Source organism: Triticum dicoccoides, chromosome 2A (genome assembly GCF_002162155.2).
Source record: "Triticum dicoccoides isolate Atlit2015 ecotype Zavitan chromosome 2A, WEW_v2.0, whole genome shotgun sequence".
Lineage (NCBI taxonomy): Eukaryota > Viridiplantae > Streptophyta > Magnoliopsida > Poales > Poaceae > Triticum > Triticum dicoccoides.
Window position 1 is genome coordinate 13,095,792 of NC_041382.1, and position 7,431 is coordinate 13,103,222.

The following is a 7,431-nucleotide window of genomic DNA, read 5'->3' on the forward strand; positions in this document are numbered from 1 at the left end:
ACTTCAAAAAATAAAATCCTTCGAGAGGTAGTTATATTACTACATCTACTAGTTAGGAAAATTTGGAAACTTAAATTTGGACATGTTTTGCAAAAAGCGTAGGGAAAATGTAAAACGGCTATAACTTTTGCATACGATGTCGGAAAAAAACGTACAATATATCAAAAAATTAAGCATGAAAATCCGCATCCAATGGAGACGGCCTACGGCCTGTTTGCAATTTTTTAGAATCCTCAAATTCCAAAAGGAAAAAAAGATATGGTCAAATTTAAGTTTTTTTTACAAAAATTTGTTAAATCTGGTCAAACTACTTATTCAAGAAGTATTAATGTTACTACATAATTATTCAAGAATATTAGTGTTACTAAATACTTATTTCAATTTTTTGAATTTTGGTTAAATCTGGTCAAACTATGGTCAAACTGTGGTCAAACAATGGTCAAACTTATTCAAGAAATATTAGTGTTACTAAATAATTACTGTTTTTTAGAATAATAGTTTCAAACTCAAACAGTGAAATGTGTGACTTCATGCTCAAGCTAAACTCCTGAGGGTTAATAGGATTGGCATCTTACTATTGTCAGGAAAACAACAAGTGCAGACTTGGAAACAAAGGAGAATAGAACCCGAAAGTTAAGCGTGCTCGGGCTGGAGTAGTGAGAGGGATGGATGACCGGTCGGGAAGTTAGATGATTTGGAATGAGTGATCCACACTTGAGCAGTTAAGAGAGGTGATTAGAGACTAAATCACCAAACAATTCAGAAAAATTAAAAATCGAAAAAATTAAAATAAAAAAATTCCAAAATTTTCAAAAAAAAAATTAAAAAAACCTTTAGTACCAACCGGTACTAAAGGTCCCCCATACCAGGGCGCGAGCTCATGCCACGTGGTGGCACTTTAGCGCCGGTTCGTGCCGAACCGGTACTAAAGGGGGGGGGCTTTAGTGCCCACCAATTAGTGCTGGTTATGGAACCGGCACTAAAGGCCCTTACGAACCGGTTTTAAAGCTCCGTTTTCTACTAGTGAAATAGTGCGACTAGGCCACATGTTGATAAGATGTACAGCAGTGAGAAAAGCTTCATGCCAGAATTTGAGAGGCATAGAGGCTGAAGCTAAAAGAGCTAAGCCAACTTCAACGATGTGTCTGTGCTTACGTTCAGCTGACCCATTTTGCTGATGTGCATGGGGGCATGAGACATGATGAGAGATACCTATCTTTTGAAAAAAGAGTTAAGTTTCTCATACTCACCACCCCAGTCTGACTGTATGGCAATGATTTTGCTATCGAACTTTCGCTCAACAAGAGCTTGGAAGTTGTGAAAAACTTGAAACACGTCAGAACGTTTTTTAAGAAGGTATATCCAAGTATACTTACTAAAGTCATCGATAAAACTCACATAATAAGAGTGTCTACCAATAGAAGTGGGTGCAGGACCCCAGACATCAGAAAAAATAAGTTGCAATGGCTTGGTAGACACACTAGTAGAAACAGGATAAGGTAACTGATGACTTTATGCTTTTTGACATGAATCACAAATTGTTTCTGAGTTTCTCCCCCCAACAACTGGGAGTTTATTCCTACTAAGAATTTGACGAACAGTAGTAAACGACGGATGACCTAGACGACTGTGCCACCTTTCAGCAGAGAGCTTGATGGCACCATACACTTGTTTATTGTATTGGCAGTACTGAGGGATCAATGCATAGAGTCCTTCCACACAGACACCTCTATGAAGGATTCTCTTCGTGACCTGATCCTTGATCAAAAAGAAGAACGGGTGAAACTCAAGAAAGACATTGTTATCAAGGGCAATTCTATGAACAGATAATAGAGTTTTGGAAGCACTAGGAACATGAAGAAACTCATTTATCTCAAGGTTTTTGTGTGGGGTTGTGATAAGTGATTGACCAATATGACTAATTTCCATACCTGCACCATTTGCGGCAGTGTAAACTTGATCATGGCCACGATACTTGTCATGCATGGTTAGCTTTTCCAATTCTTCGGTGATGTGGTTGGTTGCACCCGTGTCCATGTACCAGTTGGTATCGACGCCGTATGATGTATCTGCAGCAGCTGCAACTTTCTTTTTCTGGGAATTATCATCAGCATAGCGCCAATCACAATCTTTGACAATATGATTTGTTTTCTTACAGATTTGGCACTTTCCTTCATAGCCTTCATAACCTTGGAAATTTCGTCCCCTATTGGAGGAAGGACGCCGCTGATTGTTGTTGTTGCCGGGAAGATAGTAGCCGCCGCCGCCACCACCTTGGTAGCCACCACCACCATTGTTCTGGTGATAGCCGCCACCATAGCCGCCACATCCTCCATTGTTGGGGTAGCCGCCGCCACCACCTGGGTAGCCACCACCGCCGCGAGATCCGCTGTTTCCCCCGCCTCTCTGAGATCGGTAGCCGCCCCTGTTGCCTCCCTGGCGGCCCCTGGAGGCAGCGTTCGCTGAAGACTTGAAGCCACCAGCGCCATTGCCATGATACATCTCGAGGCGCTGATCAAAGTTCGCGACCAGAGAGAAGAGGTGGTCGACAGTAATGGGCTCGACGCGGACATCAAGGGCGGAGATGAGTGGTTGGTATTCCATGTCGAGGCCGGTAACAATGAAGGAGATCACTTCCGGTTCCCCGATAGGCTTGCCCACCGCCGCAAGCTCATCAGAGAGAGAACACACGTGCCTAAAGAACGCCGAGGCAGATTGTGTGCCCTTCTGCGCGTTGGTGAGGGCAGCGTGGATGTTGTTGACGCGGGAGAGGGAGACGGCCGAGAACATATTAGCCAACGCTGTCCAGATCGCGTGTGAGGTTTCCATGGATGCCACCTGAACAAGGACCTCTTTGGAGAGGTTTCGAAAAAGATAGGTGACGATTTGTTGGTCCTGGACAAGCCAGGGGGCATAGGCAGGGTTCGAGACAACCTGATCCTTGCCGTCTTTGTCTTTGGTGGCTATGGTTTTGGGAGGCTCCTCTAGGGTTTTGTCGATGTAGCCATACAAGCCGGCGCCCATTATCTGGGATCGTGCTTGAGCTCGCCAGAGGACGTAGTTCGTCCTGGTGAGAGGCTCGGATGTGTTGTAGTTGAGGCCAGAGGTAGGAACGGCGGTGGAGGTGGACATGGTTGCGAGGTGGATCGACGAGGATGAGCTAGATGAGATGGAAGAGGCCTGCTCTGATACCATGTAAGTTGATGATGAAGCGTCTCAACCCTCAACAGAGAGGGCCACATGATCTTATATTGATAGCGAGAGGTTTCCCTCGAGGTATTACAGGAGTCGGTTGAGGAGACCAGAAAGATTACAAGAGGGAATCCAGATAGATGAGAGAGAGAGATAAAAGGGGAGTCCCTCTACAACTAATCTATCCTATACGTGAACCTCACGTCTGAAGGTGACCAGAATAGCGATCGCTACAACTAGGGTCTACAAGACCATTACATAATCATGTTTAACAGCTCTGTCAGCATGTGACTTCAATTCCCGGAGGCCTCAAGGGGGAACCCACCTTTCCCCCAAGAGATCCATCATGCTATATTTACCATCAATAAAAATGGTTACACTTTGCAGGTTGGACATTTCCCCTAGTGACTTCACAAAAGCTTCCTCCAACTCTAAGCTCAAATCCCCAAACACAGCTTCAAACTTCCTCATTCTTTTCATGTTGCCCATCTCTTTCACAATGCTTAGAGAGTTACCATGAATAGAACACAACTCTTCCATTGCTGTCAGGTTTCCAATCCCATCTGGAAGCCGATTGCATGTTTCCTCATAAAGTAGGCGCATCAATCTTCTCAGTTTACTAACACTCGATGGCAGTTTTTCTAGACCACGGTTTCGTCTCACATCCAGCACCTGCAAAAACTGTAACTTTCCAACCTCTTCCGGGAGCTCTATAAGTCCTATATCGGATAGGCCTAGGTACCTCAGGTGAACTAAACTCCACAACTCCCCATGGTTATCTTTATCAAACCGACATCCACTCAAATTCAATACACGCAAAACAACAAAGCTTGAGAAACGAGGCATGACATCAATAGCAGGTTTGAATGTAGCAATGGACCTCACTTGTACCAAACTCATAGATTCGAGAGGTGTGGTTTCATGTTCTTCTTTCATAATCTTCTGGAGGGACAACCTGCGGACACTGCCCTGAGATGACATGCTACCATTCAGTACACTAGCAAAGTTCTCTTCCCTTGACAAAAGACAAATTAGATCCAGCACACTATCGTGTACACGGCAGGCATGTACTATGCCATCTTTACCGTATACCGGCTGGAGAAGGCTTCTATTCACAAACTCATTAAAGTAAGTTTCTCCAATCTGAAAGAGACTAGATTTTTATGTTTCACATTGGATAAAACTCTCGGCAATCCACATCCATATCAACTGATCTTCCATGATCTTGCTATCTTCTGGAAACATACTTAGATATAATAAGCATGTCTTCAGATGACCAGGCAGGTCATAGTAGCTGAATGGTAGTATCCTCAACATCTCCTCTACACTGGGGTCTTCAGTAAGTCCACGCCCAATAGACTCTAGCAAAACATGCCACTCATCCTTTGGCTTTACCTGCTGGCCACTAGACAAAGAACTAGCTATAGTAATAATTGCCAATGGTACTCCACCACATTTCTTCAATATATCCATGGACACTTCTTTAAATTGAAGAGGACATCCACTCTCATCAGAAAATAACCTTCTATAGAAGAGATGTTTGGAATCATCAACACTAAGAGGTTTCATTTGATAGACTGAACCATTAGGAGAAGTGCAACATAATTCAGCTACACCGACTTTACGAGTTGTTGTGATTAGCCGACTACCCAAAGTGTTGTTGTTGGAGAATGCCAAGTTTATAACTGTCCACAAGTTTCCATCCCATATATCATCAATTACAACAAGGTACCTATATATTTATCAGACCGTTATTGTAATTCAGGTCTATACATGGTAAGCCAAAAAGGATGCAACTAAATATAATATAGCATCATGGATGGGAGATACGATTCTGATAGGAACAATTTATAATTGTAAAGATGGGACAATAGAGGGGATGAAGCAACAGAGATGGACTAACGATCATGTCTCAGTACACTTAGGTACAAAACACACACACACACACACACAATGACACAAATATCCTATTTATTTGTCCTGAGTACTATAGTATACACTTCTTGTTAAGTACTATTTTATTCAGTAATTACAAGTGCAAAGGCTGTATTGGCCAAAAAAACATTTTTTTTGATAAAGAACATCTCATTCAATTGATATATCAAGGTGATACAACTGCATTGAAAGAGTGTCGGGCCTCTGCAAAGCACGATGCCCACAGCCAAAAACGTCCAAGAAATCCAAAAATAAAAAGGCATATGGTAGTGAATTTGTCATTGCACTATGGAGTATCTTGTAATTAGTCACACAGTATATTTAAAGTGATAAAAGTAGTACCCCATCCAGTCCTTTTTAGTCCACTTTTACTAATTTTTAGACGTCTGTTTTTCATTTTACTTCAGGTTGTTTTTTTGTCCGCCCTATCGGGGAGGTGAACAAAATCTGCGTGTCTTGATGTTTTCGCTTTTTTTTGACAGTTTCAGTTATGTGACTGCTATTTGTCTACACTAATCCAGATTAGCGTATGAATTATTTGTTTCAAAATTTACATGAGAAAGCTTTGATCACTGATAAAAATGAGTTATTGCTCACCTATTCAGCCGTTGGGGGTTGTGGCATGTGTTTTATTGGGTCAAAAGTGGTGGTGATTCTTATGCCATTTCTGTTTGTTCAGTGTCTATTATGTGCAGTGCACGTGCTCTTCATTATCATGAGGGATGGTGGATCTTATAGGTACTTTCTTGGGACTCAGTCATTGAATATACTAGCTATGCTCAGAAGCAAGGCGTTTGTATTTTCCGCAGGATGCTTGTGGTGAATATTTGATTATGACCTAGGTAATTAATGTTTTTCATGTACGTAGCCCTAGGTATTATGCTCAGTCCATCAATTTGTTTCTTCATTTTGGCTGTAAAAAATTAGGTGGAAGTTAATAGGACACGATGTGTATAATTCAGTCCATGGAATGATCAGTCATCAATTTGTTTAACTTCGTTTTGGCTGCCATATAAACAAATTTTCGTGAATGTTAATAGGATTGAATGTGTATAATGCAGTTCAGTGAATGTTTAGTCTTCCTTTTTTTCAATTGATTGCATAGGTTTTTCTATCAGTTTTTAGTATTCATTGTTTAGTTCCTAAAGTTACTAGTACACATGTAGAAGAGCTTATCTTCAGTCATCATTGACAGTTTAGCCCATCAGTCTGGAGAGTTTAGTTCTATATCAGTAATGCAGACCTTCAATGTAACTCTCAGTTACCATTCATTCAGTTAGTCCCTAGTGCTCTGACCACACACTAATTCATCAAGCACTGCTTCACTTTTTCAGCCTTAGTAGTTCTTAGTATCTCTATGTATCAGTCACCAGTCTTGTTTTCAGTTGCAGTTAGTAATTCTTGTTTTTCAGTTTTCACAGTATTGTTTGTTTTTGTTCTCAGTTATTGTCTAAGTTTAATTCTGTTTTTCTTGCTCATCTTCAGTCTCATCTCAGTTTAGTTTTACTTTTTGAAGTTTACTTTTTCATTTTGGGGTGTTATCAGTTCAATTCTCAATATTTGTCTTTTCTCATCAGTCTTTTCTTCGTCTATTCTTTGGTCATTCTGTGTTTGTTATTGTGAGCCTATTATCAAGGTGGCTAGGGGAATAGGAGTCATATTTAGTAATTCATCGGTCAATCAGTTTCTCAGTTCTTTTTATACATTTTCCAGTCTCTTCAATCACCTCACCGGTTCATCAATGTTTTCTTCTTCAATCTTCATCTGTTTTATTTTCTTCATTAGTGTCTTTTTCTTCAGTCATTAGTCTCTTTGTTCAGTCTTCTTTTTTCTTTCTCCATTTTTTTTTATTTTTCATTACTCCAGTAGTCATTGTCATGTCATCTTTACTCAGTTTTCAGTTTTTTTTCCAGTAATTTTTTCTCAGTGTGCATCATATATTTTGGTCTAGATTCTCATTTTCGATCACTCTTTTATATTCAGTTAGGCTGACACATATCTTTTCAAACATGAGCAAAAGGGAGCCTCACTGCCTCAGCACTACTATGTACAAAACCTACAAGGCTGGCCGCACCATCTTCAAGGAAGAATTGAAGGAGTTCCTCAAGAGAGTTGAGCTGAAGGTTGTCACAGCTGTGCTAATCATTATCAAGACTAGCACACACGATGACCCAAAGATGATAGTAGACGTCAATGCCACTTAAGAGATGGCTCTAACTCAGTAAGGAGGTGGGATCCAATTTTTGGATCATCCTTAGTTGGTTTTGGAGAGCAGTCTCTCTGTTCTATATGTACCCCAACCTC